Below are 16,273 nucleotides of genomic sequence, written 5' to 3' on the forward strand. Positions count from 1 at the left end.
CAAACTGCAAAGACACACAAGCTCACAGCTCCAACACACAAACAGGCAGTAACGCAGACGCACAGCTCTGTGCGGTCAGCATGACACCATTGCTAACAGTCTGACCCGCAGCCCCCCCCCCCCCCCCCCCAGCTGCTTTCCTGTCATTTCTTTACTGTACCTGTCAATAAAGGCCAAAAAAGTAACATAATCTTACTTTATTATTGTTATGCAGGTTTGTGTGAGGCAGCATGGATTACTACAGCATGTCCATGTTCTGTTCAGATGTGACTACATCATGTGACTCTGATAACTCCTGAATGATGTGCGCAGGTCACCCTGTGTTTGTTTCTGAGGACACCCCGTGACACGCTGCAAGGATGGACGCAGGGATTTTCAGCAGCTGGTCGTACTGCACACGTATCTGCACCAGTTTCCTTGTCACAGCTCAAACTTTGGCATTGACTATTTAAAAGAGTCCCAACAAACATCACTGTCTTCGCTGTTACTGAACCAAGAAAAACAGCAAAGACGTACAAAGGTGTTAAAGTGCTACTACATCAAGCTTGCATAACAACCCTGTTTACACTGTGCCAAATGTTAGGCTGTCTGAGACTTCCTCAGGAGGACTGAAGGCTCGCAGCCTGCAGCCCGAGAGACAAATCTGGTAAAAACGGTGAAAGTCCGTCCGGTGAAGTGCAGCTCTCACGGAGACCCGGTTGGCCTGGCTGAAGCGGTCCTGCTCTGACAGCTGAAATCAGACGCAGAAAGACGTCTTGGTTCAGACGCACCCACGCTACCTCTGCCGTTCCCATTTCTCCCCAAACACCAAACACACCCTTTCCTCGTCCCATCCCTCTCTCTTCACCTCCCTGACATTGCTCCCATGCCGCCCGCCTCATCACTGGTGTTTCTGTATGTTAGCTGATTTTTCACATGATAAAAAGACCTGGGAGAGCGAAGCTGGAAGACAAAAAGCTGTCATCTAGGGCTGGGCGATATGGCCTAAAATCCATATCGCGGTATAATTTGAAGCACGTGCGGTAACAATATATATCACGATATATTCTTTTCTTCTGTGTAATGTATTTTCAACACTATAAGGCACACTTAAAATCCTTTAATTTTTGTGCTTACTCACCTCGAACCGATTTTGGCGTGCAGAAATCTGTTAAAAAATGTTTTAGTACAACTTTGGTAAGCCGCACTGCTTAATGGATTGTCAGAGCATTACGGCTGCCGTAGTGAGGAGCTTCGCGGAGTAATCTGGGTCCAAAACTCTGTCCGCTTCAGGTCCCAAAGTCAAACGAACACTGAGAGTTAAAAACTGTCTAAATTCTTTCATCTTTAATAAAATCATCAGCGTTGCTGCTTTACCAGGTGTAACAATTAAGCTTAACATCCAGGCATCCGTGAAAACAGAATTTATTAAATTTAATGGAGTTAGAAGTCAACAGGAAGTTAGCTCGCTAGTTTCCACCTAAACATTTCATACCATGTTCTGACAGAGATTTTTGAAACTAATTAAAACGTACAGCTCTGCTACCACTTCCAACATAAATGAAGACAGAAAACTAAACAGCAGTGACATTTGCAGGGTTACTGAAGTTGGACTACCTGGTATATAATGTTGTGCTACGTGAGTGCTAGCGACACAGCTATGTTAGCATAACATTAGCACAGTGAAGCTGGAGGATGAACGCCAACGTTTCTAACGTGAGGGATTCTGGTGGTCAGGGACAAATGCAATCGCATAGCAGGATACTATACACGGGCCAAACTTCAGTCAGGAGAACTGAGATTTTTCATCCACAATACAAGGTTAGTTATTAATATACTGCAACAACATGTGAATAGAGCAGCTGCAAGAGAATTCAACATTAAGGAACCAATGTTACGGAAGTGGAGGAAGCGCGGTTTTTGGCTTTCCCCATATTTCAAAAGTGCGTCATCTCTTTGCTATGACTGCCACCCGGCAAAATTTGCAGACGCTAATGGTTGTAGCCGCTGCACTGCGCTGCTTTCGACCAAAACAGGCGCAGCTTGATGACATCATCAACATGCACTATCGCGGTAGAGCGGTATAGTCAAAATCTCCATCGTTGGCCAAATTTATATCGTTTATATCGTTTATATCGCCCACCCCTACTGTCATCTGTGGATTTTTACATCCACGTCTTCCTGTTTTATTTTGAATGCGAACCTTTTGTATGTTGTTTAACATACCAGTCATTACTTCCAACCCTTAAACATGAACATTAAAACGCAATGCAATGATCTGCCTCATAAACGCAAATGTGATTTACAATAGAGCTTAAGAAAACAAAACAAATGGAGAGGAGCCAAGATGGCGACCTGTGTGGACGCTTCTCTGTAAGCTCGTGAATTTCTGATGAGTACCTAACGTTTTAAATGATCTAAACGGACTCAGATCATTTCTTTATTAGAAGTGACTCATTGCACTTGTGTTTTGCACACGTACAGGACATCTTTATAACATAAAATCAGGCCGAACTGAGTTTCTTTTTTTTTCCCTGCCGAATTCTGACACGGTGAAGTGTTAGCTTGTATAGAAACATTTAGCTAATAGCCACGGGATAAGCTTGCAAAATGGCCAAAAAAGAGGCAAGAAGAAAGGAAGGACTGATAATGGACTTTGCAAGCGAACCTCTCCCTCAGACCCCTCTTAACAGCCCCAACCCAAAGAAGAGCCGCATCGAAGTGCATGAGGTGAAGAGAAAGCTGTATCCAATGCCGACATCTTGAAAGCTATTAATGGGCTGAATGACAGATTCGAACAAATTCGAACAAATGGTGAACAAAAACACGGCGGAGATTATTGCCGTGCGGGATCATGTGAAAGGTCTTGAAATACAGAGCAAAGAGACAGAGGTTACTGTGAAGAAGCTGAAAGATCGCATTGCTGCACTTCAAGAGAAACAAGAGGAGACGGAGAGATTTGGAACCTGGGTTTGCTGAATCTCCCAGAGCATAGTAACGAAGATATAAGAAAAGAGGTGATGGATATAATCGCCCTGATCATCCCAGAGGAAAAAAACAAATTCGAGTTCATGGTAGATACTGTTCACAGAGTTGGTCAAACAAGAGATGAAAACCGCTCACGCCCCATCATCATACAGTTCACCATGCGCACCTTCCGACACAAAGTGTGGAGAGCTTCCCTCAACTCTGATGTGATGAAGAAGAAGAATCTCAGGTTGGCTGAAGATCTCACCTACATGGAGAGACAGTGCAGAAAGAAACTGTGGCCAACTGTCAAACAAGCCCGTGACGAGGGAAAGAAGACCAAATGGATTGGTCCTGTGGCCATCATTGATGGTGTAAGACACACTGCATAAATAAGAGGTTATTAAAAGATCAGCAAGATGACTGAAATACTTTAAGTTCACTCTGTAAGTTACCTAACATTAACAGGTATTTCAACTACCTCAGGCTCCCAGTGTTACTGTTCAATATTTAATAATTTTGAGGCACTTGTATATTGTTTTTTTTTTTGTTTTTTTTTTGCTTGAAATACCTCAGGTTCATTTGGTAATATGTTTACAACCAATAATATCCTCTTTAAATTTTCTATAAAACTTTCATACCTCCAAGTTAGTTGTATGAAGTTGGGCAAACATTATTATGATTATGTTTGGACTTGCTTATGTTTTACAGTGTGAGTAGTTAAACATCCTACTTTTATTGGTGTATAAATGTTAATTTGCTTAAGCATTTGGGTCACTTCAATGGGGAAAAGAAAAACAAACAGAGTCTGAAGACTTTTACTTAGGTACTCAACATTTAGTGTTCCCGTTTGAGAGTATCTTCTTTAGGTGTTTATACCTTAGCACCTTATAAGTTTCTAGTTAATTTAACAGACATCCAGTTCACTTTATTCATTCCCTTCTTCTCTTATGACAGACTTACATTTCAGTTCCTTAAAAATACTATCCCTTAATGTTCGAGGTATTCGTGACAGTACCAAAAGAAAGTCAATTTTCATTTTCTGTAAACGGAAAAATGCTGATTTGATTTTTCTACAAGAAACTCATTCGAGTGATAATGATGTAAAATTCTGGAAAGCACAGTGGGGTGATCAGTGTTATTTTTGCCACACCTATCAACATTTGGCAGGCGTAGCCATTCTCCTTAACAACTTTAAAGGTAATATTATTGAATCATTGTCTTCAGATGAAGGCAGATGGATTATTCTGGTTTTCAAATTGGACAACACCTTCTTTATAGTCTGTAATTTATACAGTCATAACAACACAACTCAGGCCAAATCTATGTGCATACAATTATCTGAGAAACTTGATTTTTTTAAAATCAAAATATAAGGGAGCCCACATGATTCTTGGAGGAGATTATAATGATGCTCCAGACGATCTTATAGATAGAGTACCAATAAGAACATCTCAACACTCAAAATTTAAAAGCACTGCATTTTTCTGTGAACAACTTGCAGTTATAGATGTATGGAGATTCTTCAACTCTGATACAAAAGAGTTTACCTGGAGCAATGCAAATAGATCTCTACAATCCAGAATTGATTTGTGGTTAATATCTTCTTCATGTTTACATTTTGTTTCAGAATGTTCTCATGATTTTGCTCCATTAACTGATCACAAATTGATCACAATTCACTTAGTTGGCAATAAAAAGTCAAAGTAAACTACGTGGTTTTTGGAAGCTAAATAATAATTTATTGAATGATGATACATTTTGTAGTATAGTGGAAAAAATGGCAGAACAGATATTTGGGGATACCAATGTGAATCACACACTAAAATGGGAATTTTTCAAATTCAAGGTAAGGGAAGCGGCAATAAGGCGAAGCAAAGAAATTAAAAAAAGAAATGACACTAAAGAAATCAGTATTATGAATGAATTAAACATATTAATGAAGAAAGATGCTCTGTCAGATGATGAAGAAATTAAATTGAAAAGACTAAAGGAAGAAATGGATAATGCATATATTAACATGGCTAAAGGGGCTTTTATAAGGTCCAAAGCAAAATGGCTAGAACTAGGTGAAAGAAATTCCAGTTACTTTTTTGCTCTTGAGAAAGAAACCAAAGAAGAAACAATATATCTGCTCTTAAGATTGATAATAACATAACCACTAATTATTTAGATATCTCAAAACATGTTGGTTCATTCTACAAAGATATATACAAATCAAATTGTAATATCAATGATTGTGATAGATTTATCGAGTCAGTTAAAAATTTTGCACCAACTATCTCAGAAAACTTTAAAACTAATTTTGAACGTCCCATAACAAAATCAGAAATTTCAGAGGCAATTTGATCAATGAAAAAGGGCAAATCTCCAGGTAATGATGGTTTGTCAGTGGAATTTTATTTACAGTTCTGGGATATCATTGTTGATCCTTTATTAGAATTGTTTAAGGAATGCCTTGATGGAAAAGAAATGTCCACAAGCATGAAACAGGGTATTATAACTTTAATTCCTAAACCTGATAAAGATCTTCTTGTTATAGAAAATTGGAGACCTATCACGCTTTTGAACATAGATTATAAGATTATCTCATTGGTCTATGCCAAAAGATTAAAGAAAAATCTTGATGAGATCATAGCTGAAACACAAACCGGATTTATGACCAACCGCCGTATCAGTTCAAACATAAGGGTTATTTTTGACCTATTAGACTACTCTGACAATATAGATGATGATTCCCTTATTGTGTTTCTCGATTTTTATAAAGCTTTCGATACGGTAGAACATTATTTCTTATTTACAGCACTCAAAACCTTTGGTTTTGGTCAACTATCGAATTGTTTTATAAAAATATTGACAGTTGTGTTATACTATATCCAAATACTACTAAAAGATTTCCAGTCATGAGATCTGTTTGCCAGGGTTGCCCAATTTCACCCTTTTTATTTTTGATTGTGGCTGAACTACTTTCATTACACATTTTGAATAGCCCAGTCATTAAAGGTTTATCTATTTTTGGTAAAGAAATCAGAGTGACTCAACTAGCAGATGACACCGTTTTATTCTTAAAAAACAAAGATCAGATTGAAAATGCTATTTCATTAATAAATGATTTCTCAATTGCCTCTGGATTAAAACTAAATAAATCTAAATGTGAAATTTTATGTTTGTACCAATCAAATGTCAAATCCTTATACAATATTCCTGTCAAAAACTGTGTTAGATACCTTGGTATTCATGTTTGTAAGAATGACACAGAGCGTCAACAACTCAACTTCTCTCCCAGGATGGAAAAAACTAAAACTATACTGAACTTATGGCTCCAAAGAGACCTATCAATTTTTGGTAGAATCCTTTTGACTAAAGCTGAAGGTGTTTCCAAATTTGTGTATCCAGCCCTTTCCCTTAATGTGTATGATTCCACATGTAAAAATGTTAATAACTTATTTGTTAACTTTGTATGGAAGAATAAGCACCATCATCTAAAAAAATCATTGCTTTGTGGACCTAAAGATAAAGGTGGTTTTGGCCTTCTGGACTTCATGGACCTGAACTATACATTTAAGGTGAAATGGCTAAAAGAATGCTTAAAATCTCCTGGATCATTATGGCATTTCATTCCACATAACATTTTTAGAAATGTTGGAGGTTTACAGTTCCTATTGTTTTGTAATTACAGTATATCAAAGTTACCAGTTAAAATGTCTGCATTTTATCAACAGGCATTGTTGGCTTGGAAATTATGTTATTCACATAACTTTTCTCCACATAGATCTATTATCTGGAATAACGAATGTATTACTAAGAGGAACAAATCACTATATTTGCAGAATTGGATTGATAAAAATATAATCTATTTAAAAGACTTATTTGACTCTGAAGGCCAGCTACTTAGTTACAATGACTTTATTACAGAATAAACATTCCCTATCGAATTTAAAGATTTTAGCTCTGTAATAAAGTCCGTACCCAGCGGACTGACTGAGTTGATGAAAAGCTACAAAAAACAGAACACACCACATGCATCCGTTAACACTCTTTATATAAATGGTATTGATTTCTTAAGCAAGAAATGCACCAATAAACATATTAGAGAATGTTTGTATAATGCGAAGAAAATAACTCCAAGAGGGAAGTTTTTTTGGAATGCTATTTTTGATAATATCAACTGGGATAAAGCGTGGCTTGTTCCTTTTAGATTTTGTATTACAAACAAAGTTAGAGAATTACATTTGAAAATATTACATAACATATATCCATCCAATACATACATTTCAAGATTCTGTGACACTGATAGAGAATGTACCTTTTGTAAAACTGAACTTGAAAGTGTTACTCATTTGTTTTATGGCTGTTCATATAGTGCTATATTTTGGAGAGAGCTTGAAAATTATATACTGTGCAAGACAACATACGGAATCAAAATTGAAGGGAAGAACATTATCACTTATTTTGAAACTAAAGGAAAAAAAATATGTGCCATTGTCAATCTTTATATCTTATTAGGGAAATTCCATATACATAAATGTAAATTTCAAAACTCAACCCCATCATTTAATTTGTTTTTGATTGAAATTGAATATTACTTAAACTCTCTTAAATTAACTTCCAATAAAAAAGGTTTATCATTGATTGAAATTCATTCAGAAATGTTTAACGAATGAGCTGTCACAACTTTCAAGTACAAAGTTGTTATGAAGTCTGTCACATTCCCCCCCTTTTTTTTCTTTTTTTCCCCCCCTTTATTTATTTATCCTTCTTATTTCATTGTACTGTATATTGTTACTCTTATTTGCCTTGTATGTCTACTGTACAAACTGAACTGGAATGACTGACTGTTCGCTTTATAATTTCAATAAAGTTTGAAAAAAAAAAACTATTTGGAGGAACACTTAGCATGTGACTTAGCATTTCTCAGACGTTCGCCAGCTGCAAAAAACTGCATCATGCTGCTCACTGTCAACAACATCATCAACAACTGATAACTGTGACCTTACAGCGCAGCATTAAAAACATGACCCTGTGATCAAATCATTGCACGGACTCCAGGTTCTCTCTGCGGGTTGTCCCTGGCCCTGCAGGTTCTCTTTGCAGGTTCTCTTTGCAGGTTCTCTCTGCAGGTTCTCTCTGGTCCTGCAGGTTCTCTCTGCAGGTTCTCTCTCAATCTACAGGTTCTCTCTGGTCCTACAGGTTCTCTCTGCAGTTTCTCTCTCAATCTACAGGTTCTCTGTGAGTCTACAGGTTCTCTCTGCAGGTTCTCTCTGCCCCTACAGGTTCTCTCTGCGGGTTGTCTCTGGCCCTGCAGGTTCTCTTTGCAGGTTCTCTCTGAGTCTACAGGTTCTCTCTGGTCCTGCAGGTTCTCTCTGCAGGTTCTCTCTGGGCCTACAGGTTCTCTCTGCAGGTTCTCTCTGGTCCTGCAGGTTCTCTGTGAGCCTGCAGGTTTGTACTTGCTGCAGATATGTCGGACCGAGGCGTTGCTCTGTAATGAGGAGGAGCAGCAGAGAGGAAAGCTGGGAGAGTGAGGGTGGGCGAGTGAGGCAGTATAATAACAGTGAGCCTCTATTGTGTGAAACAGAGGGCTGATTGTTCCTGAGCTGTGACTGGAACCACACACTGACGCGCACTGGGAACACTGGGAACACTGGGAACACTGGGTTATTATTGATTCTACATCTCTATAGATTTCCTCTGAGCTCTAAAGTCTGATTAATTATTTATTTAAATAAAAGAAAACTGGTCAGCTGAGCAGTGAATGTCATGATGCATTCAGTTTTACCTGCTGAGGTTTAAAAAGCCCTCTGCACACAGAGCGACCTCCTGTTTTACTGAGTGTGTGCAGAAACACACGCTTCTCTTACACTAAACTATTTTACAGCTTCCCTGGAAATCAAAGCGAGCCATCAGGAGGTGATCAGATAAACAGGAGTTTCACAGTTCAAGCTTCTCAGGATAAATACATCACATGATCACAGAAAGGCAAAACTGAGCCAAATCTGAAATCCCCATTTAACCACAAACTCCACATGCAGGAGATCCCAAATGTGCAGGATCACAGCAGAGCTCAGTGAGTGAGTCTATGAAGACAGATGTCTGACTTTAAGAACTCAACCAGGAGCAGCCCTTCGTGTTCAGGTGGAGCACAGGATTTATCCAGGTGCGTTTTACAGACAGGCTGATGTGAACCTGAACTCTGACCTGGAGCATCATCACTGACTGGACTGGATTAACAGTTAAAGTTTGTGGTGTACATCGTGTGAGGCTGCAGGTAACTATTAAAGCCCAAGGAACGCACATGACTACCTGTGGGCACCAGGTGGGACATTCACAGATGGCTCTAAAATCAGGAAACCTGCTTTCCTCAGTGGAAAACAAAGATTATTCTCTGACACTGATGGCTGTCGGGGGAACTGGGCTCCACCGACCTCTGACTCTGTTGTGTGTCACGTTCAGCATCATTCTGCCCCTGAACCCGTCTCAGGGCCCTGAAACAGTGAGGCGAACGAGGAGACGCTTCACTCTGATCAGAGACCTGAGGTACGAATCAGCACAGAGCCAAAGATAACGTTCCAGTCTGAGGTCAGAGGTCAGATATAATCCCACAGGGTGATGATTTTACAAATATTCACACACAGAATTATGAAGCAGAGACATGCTGAGCAATAACCGGACAATAAAACACAAAAACATCCAATCAGAGGCCATGACATGTTGATAAACAGGATGTTACATCACAGGGAGTTTTCCCTTCCTGTTCTGTTCTTCTCAACACAAACACACACACGGTGCTGTTCTGTGTGTGTGTGTGTTCACAGACTAACACCTCAAACACTCGGCTGTAGAAATTAATCCTTTCATTGATTATCAGCTGATCAACTGAAATCGAAAGACAGGAAAAGGAAGTGATGAATGACCAGCTGATGATGTCATGATGAAGTTGCTCAGAGGACAAGATCAGCTGTGATCATGATGTCAGCATTCACGATGTTGTCCTGCAGCCAGTGAAGGCAGAGACGGACTCCAACAACCCAGCACACACCCTAAAACCAGAACTAGAACCCTGAAACCAGATCATGCACCAAATACACCAGCATCACCTTAGAACCAGGACCGTGAAACCAGAGCCAGGACCATAAAACCAGGACCAGGATAGCAAACCTAGACCTTCAAAACCTCAGAGATCCACTAACATCAGAAGCTCGAGTCAAATCAAATCAAATCACTTTTATTTTCACATCACATGTGCAGGTACGCTGGTACGGTACATGCGAGTGAAATTCTTGTGTGCGAGCTTCACAGCAACAGAGGTGTGTAAAAATACAATAACATAAGAGAAGTCCTGCTGTCCCTCACACTAATTTACTCTGACTCCAGTCTGGATCCCCTCAGACCCCTTGTGTGAATCCAGACCCTCAGAGACTCGAACCTGTGGCGGGGTCGGACCCGCGGACTGCGCGCGGCTCCGCGGCAGGAGAAGCCGCTTCCTGCGGGACTCTGAGAGACTGTTTAAGTAAAGTCTGAAGGACTGGGAGCGCCTTACCTCCGACCCGGTCTCTCTGCGCTCCGGTTCTGCCTGCCTCCTGCTCCGTGCTCCGGTCTCTGTGCTCGGTTCAGTCCGGTAAGCAGTGCGCGCGGCTCTCAGTGCGCCGGGAGGACAAACTCTGAGCAGCTACGGTAAGCTACACGCGACCACTGTGGGCACAACCTCTGCTCACTTTCACAATAAAAGTCCCAAGGAAATACAGCTTCCGGTCAGACTGTGTCTCCACATCCACTTGCTGGCATTGATCCCTAAGTTCTCCAGATCATCAGTAAAGGTTCATGTTCATGTCTTCGTTCTTTTTAAACGTGCTTTAAGACGTTTGCATTAAAAACCTGAGCAAAGTACAGCTGTTCTCACCTGCTCTGTTTAAACCTGTTATTATTATTATCATTATTATTCTGATTGTTTCTTATTATTAATTTCTTTATTTCTTAAAAATCGTTTAAATGTTCACTAATACATATAAAAAAAAGACAACAAACGTAGTCAGGAACAATGCACATATTCATATAGTTATGTATTGCAAGAAGGTCAACTCTCAGTTCTCTCCAGCGCAGCTTTGATTTATGATCATCAGGAAAATGATTAAACTGCACATGCTCAGTTCATTCCACTTCTGATCATACAGAATTAACATGTTCGTGCTTCTGTAATGTAAAAGAAAACTGTGATATCATCTTTATGCATTTGTGATTTAACAAAAAGCTCCTAAAATATAAAGAAGATGTTAAAACTGTAAAATGAAGTTAATCTGGAGTTTTATCACGGGTGACCCCTTCATGCTGGCCTTGGGCTTCAGTCGCTCAACAGCCTTTCTGCTATTTAACTGTAAAACGTGAGATGAGCAGGTAAATAAACCACTTGCATTAATTAGGTTTCACGGTTGCTCTGTGGGTTTCATGGCTTCATGTACACTCATCCTCTAGGTAAGTCAGTCACTTCACAACATGAGGGAGTTGTCCCGTGGGCGCTCAGAGGTCCTCGTGGACACTGTGTCCTGTCCTCTCAGCACTAAGGAGCTGGACAGCGGTGGAGTTTCCTCCTTGCTGCCCAAACAACAATCTGAGCAGAGCAGACAGGAAACAGGAAGTGCCTGAGACAATACAGCGCTGAGAGGATCCGGAGCCCAGCTGCATTTTTCTGCCTCTAAAGGAGGATGCAGTCCTCATGAAGCTTTCCTCATCAAGGCAGGAAGAGCGTGCTCAGCAGCACTCACCCAAAACCCCACAGGAGGTCACCGGGCTGCACACGCCCTCTGACAGCAGGAGACCACACATACGCACAGACACAGTGTAAGGAAGAGGACTCCCTTACTACATTTATTTATATTATCTGTATAGCACTTCAGAGCACACCTTTCACTTTATTAAAAGCACATTTTCAAGCACTTTATTTAGCATTGCACTTTAAGCATGGATTTGCACAGTAAAACATTTGCACACAAGAAGTTTAATTATTTATTGACTATTTGTTGGGAATTTTAAAATCAGTTGGTAGGCTTGTTTCAGATCATGCACAGCTGCTCCTCATCAAGGAATGTGGTGGTTGTCTGTCAGGAGAGAAGAAAAGTGACTGAGATTGAGATTAAGGTTTACCAGTAAGGGAAACTAATGCAAATGTGTGTGTGTGAAATCTAGGAATAAAAGTGGTGCAAATAAGTGTTTGTACGATAATGATTACTCCCCTTTCTTGCCTGTGTCCTCTTCAAGGTGTTTGAGCAAATGTTTCCCCGGGGGTCCAGACACCATTTAAAGGTTCTGGGAGAGACCGTGGGTTAAGAGAGTGTGGTGAATCTTTTTGTGCTTGGGTTTCTGGGTTTTTATAATATTGGGTTTGGTGTAAAATTAAAGTGTGAAATATTTATTAATATAAAAATGTGAAATGTATTTATTTATTCAAACTGGTATATTGTATACTGTGGTGGAAGGTTGGGATTTAAGAATTTACCTGAGAGTGGAAGAATGGTTTAGTCTGTGATAGCTGAACATATTTAAGGCTGCCGGTTGTCATTAGAGGGTTAATTGTGCTGTGAAGAAGCTCGATTAGTGAATTGTTGTAAGGAGAGCTGTATGGCAAATAAATACTTTCTGTTCCACTACACTTGCCTCACTGTGTTTCCAGCCGCTACGGGCCGCCCTGTTACACACACACACACACACACAGCTCCTGGGTTACCTCTATCGCCCCCAGCAGGCTTCGTGAATCAGAAGACGCTTCATCTTTGCCACGCCCACCAGGTTGGACTGATCTGCCACCCGCTAGAGAGAGGATGACGGACTGATTCAAATCACAAAGGTCGAAGGTCACCGCTGAATCAGTACTGTACCACTGTAAGCTGAACATGTGCCACCTCCTGCAGTAACTTTAACTGTGATATTTTTAAAATCCCCACCGTGATCAGCCTCAGGTCGTCTCACCTGTCTCCTAGTGTGTTCTGCAGGGTTACCTCTACACCACATAAAAGGATTTAAACACACTGATTCTGAACAGGAAGTTGTTCAGGTGGAGGCACTGCTTCACCTGAGCAGGGTTCCAGGTGAGCTGAGTCTTCATAACATTCCTGTAAATGTGACGGCAGGAAAGAGGTGTGTCCCTCTGGGGTCACCTGGATGAAGTGTGGGAGTTGAGCCTAGACAGAAGGAGGATGAGGAGCTTCAGTCCTTCTCATCAGAGGAGCTGTCCAGCTTCATTCCACCTGTTTGCACCAAAGACGAGCTGCAGAGACGCCTCAGGCAGTGACTGTCTGTGGATTTGTGTCTGTGCCTCACTCACACACCTTAATGGGAAGCAGCTGGGCCAGAGATTTGGGCACACACTCTGCAGCTCAGACTGAGTCCACTCGGGGGCGCTGCAGCCTCACGCAGACAGAAGAAAACTGACACGGTTTCTTCCCTCTGTGCTGAGATTACCAAAGGGAAGTGTGAGGTTCGGACTTGGTGTTTCCTGCTCTGAACACAGTCTTTGGTTTTCTGGATGATCGGAGGTAAGCGGACACTTTCAGCTTCCTGCAGACTCACTAACAAAAACCCAAACATGAGGTCTGACACAGACAGAAAGAGGACGCTTGTTGTTGTCCTCGTCCTCACATCTTTAATTAATGGAATAAACACAGGGATCAGAGATTATTTTTTTTACATTTATAGTATATTCCAGGATGTAGGCACCCCTGCACAGAAACTCAGGGTACTTTGAGATGAACTCATTTCCCTTTTCCTTGGAAAACGCCATGAAGTGAAGGAAATGTGTGGAGGACTTGGAGACTTAGGAAGTGAGGTGCTTGGTGCTGAGAAACTCTGGACTGCTAACACTGGACCCAGATGGAGATGAGCTTCATGCAGGTCAAATAAATGAGAAGGTCCAGAGTTTTAACGATGGAGGGACAGTCAGAACCAGGTGTGCAGCACAAGGCTCTGAGTCCTGGACAGGTGCAGCCACTGTGGGCTCCCGTCCTTTACTGATCGACACAGTGATCTGCAGCAGCCACTAGGGAGCTGATGATGAGCTGATTATGTGCCATATTTAAGAAAAACCTTTGACACACCCACAATTCTGCTGTTTAAACCTGCTCACATTGTTGTCTCTAGTTCATGTTAAAATCTACATTATTTTTATTTTGTCATTTTTGTTTCAGTGAGTAAAATTCTCCTGGTATGAAAAATATATCCAACACGCTCTGTCCTCGCCTCATCCTCATCGCCCTCAGGGAAACCTTCTTCCTGTTAACCTGCTCACCACCTCAGACGAGCGCTGAGGCCTGTCAAACCAGGTCATTACGTACACCAGAATAACTATAAATGATATTTAATAATTGTCAAGTTATTTTATGGAGGTCCGCAGGGCCTCGAACTGTCTCACACTGGCTGCAGAATTTAGGGTAGAAGTAAGTTATATTTTTAACCTCTGAGATCTCTGTAATATGGATTTCTGCACCTGTTCTCCCTTTGCTGAACGGAGGTAGTCTTTCACATGTTAACGACTGCAGGCCAAAAAGCTTATTAGTGAACATCTAAAACATGTTTTGGATGAAAACTCTTTCCCAACATCAGTCAGAAAACACAGTCCAATAACTCCTGCTGTCAAGGTGGTGAACGACATTATTGATGCAAAAAACACCAAGCTGCTCTTCTTCTTGATTGGTTGAAGGTTTCAGACCATATTACTTTTGGTAAGCAGACTGAACGACATGAATTGGCAGCTATTCTGCTGGGTCTCCCAGTATCCATAGGAGTTTCCCAGGCTCCAGACTGGTGGTCAGAACTTCTGCTCAGAGTTTTTCATTCAAATCTCACAGTGAAAGTTTCCAGATTTAAACTTAAAGTTTCTTTTTTAGGAACAAATCTTGTTTCTGTCTCCAGGTGAGGAAACCTGATTTAAAAAACAAAAAAACAACTTCATTGGATTACAGTGATCTACTTGTTATGAGCCCGTCTGGCCAGCAGCTGAAGAGGTTGGATACATCTGTAATTGTGCTTTACATGTTTTATTACTGACTGTGGACATCACGCACATCACTGTTCTCTGTAGACTCAGACTTTCCCATTGGTTGACCTTTACCTGAATAAGGATTATAATAATAAAATTATTATTTTATTATTACTGTGTCCAAACCTATTTTTGTGTCATTTTAAAAAGCAGTTTCATCAGTCTGAAACGCAGGAGCTCTGGACTAAACCATTTATCATTTGTAGGGGTGAACAAGGCATCATAAAACTTGAACCACCCAGCTTATTCATTTTGTAACAAAACTTTTATTGCAAGCTTACGTGGGCTAGCGTCCCTGTTTCTCCCTCCGACTCTGAGCCTTCACACAACTTTCATTTTTTGAATGTTTTACAGATGACGTGATGGATGTCCTACACCTGAGGATTTCTGCTATAATCATCTCATTAAATGTTTCAAACCTCATCGATTGTCTGAATCGTTCCAGCTGCAGAGTTTTTTTGGGGGTTTGCACGACAGTATTAACACCACCTGATGCTATATGCTAACTCTATTTTTTCCACTCTAGAAGATTCCTGGCGGTTGTGGCGATTGTGGCTCAAGAGTTGGCAGTTCGTCTGGTAATCGGAAGGTTGCCGGTTCGAGCCCCAGCTTGGACAGTCTCAGTCGTTGTGTCCTTGGGCAAGACACTTCACCTACCGCCTACTGGTGTTGGCCAGAGGGGCTGATGGTGCAATATGGCAGCCTCGCTTCTGTCAGTCTGCCCCAGGGCAGCTGTGGCTACAACTGTAGCTGCCTCCACCAGTGTGTGAATGTGAGAGTGAATGAATAGTGTAGCACTTTGAGGGTCTCGAAAAGCGCTATATAAATGCAATCCATTATTATTATTATTTTTGTTGCCGTGATAACAAAAGCCAACAATAGCATGATTTGAAAGAGCACCGAGACAAAGAAAGCTTAAATCAGGCAGAAAGGTGAGAGGTGTGCTGGTTGCTCAGGGTGTCGTGTTGAGGAGAGCCAGGATGAAGGGCGAAGCTTTGACTGGTCGATCGGCATTCTAGTCAGTTTTTATAAGTGACTGAAAGAATGTGGTTGCGCTTTCCCCCGGTCATATCTGGATTTTCCCCTTTCACATGGGTGAGGAGCTCCATGACGGATCAATGGCGCTTACTGGTCAACGCCCTGTAGAGGTTTTCTGGCCTCTGTGAGGAGAACCCTAACTAACTGATGAGGTAATTTATGTTATGTGGGAATGCCTTGGGATTGGCAGAGGTTTCTGGAACTGCCTCTGTGACCCGACACTAGAAAAAAAAAAAAAGGCTGGTTGCAACTTTTCCATCAGCTGCC

The 16,273-nt window shown here is 41.1% G+C and overlaps 1 protein-coding gene across 2 annotated transcripts in view; it reads right to left on the reverse strand.

The window, feature by feature from the left end:
• Positions 1–10,630, reverse strand: part of arap3 (ArfGAP with RhoGAP domain, ankyrin repeat and PH domain 3) — a 37,695-nt gene extending 27,065 nt beyond the window's left edge. For both annotated transcript variants that reach the window (XM_087847429.1, XM_087847423.1), the window contains exon 1: positions 10,484–10,630. The gene's annotated coding sequence lies outside the window, so the exon portion shown is untranslated. The remainder of the gene's footprint in view (positions 1–10,483) is intronic.
• Positions 10,631–16,273: the final 5,643 nt, after the last annotated feature.

This window comes from Neolamprologus brichardi, chromosome 2, assembly GCF_056152115.1.
Source record: "Neolamprologus brichardi isolate AB-2024 chromosome 2, ASM5615211v1, whole genome shotgun sequence".
NCBI classification, from domain to species: domain Eukaryota; kingdom Metazoa; phylum Chordata; class Actinopteri; order Cichliformes; family Cichlidae; genus Neolamprologus; species Neolamprologus brichardi.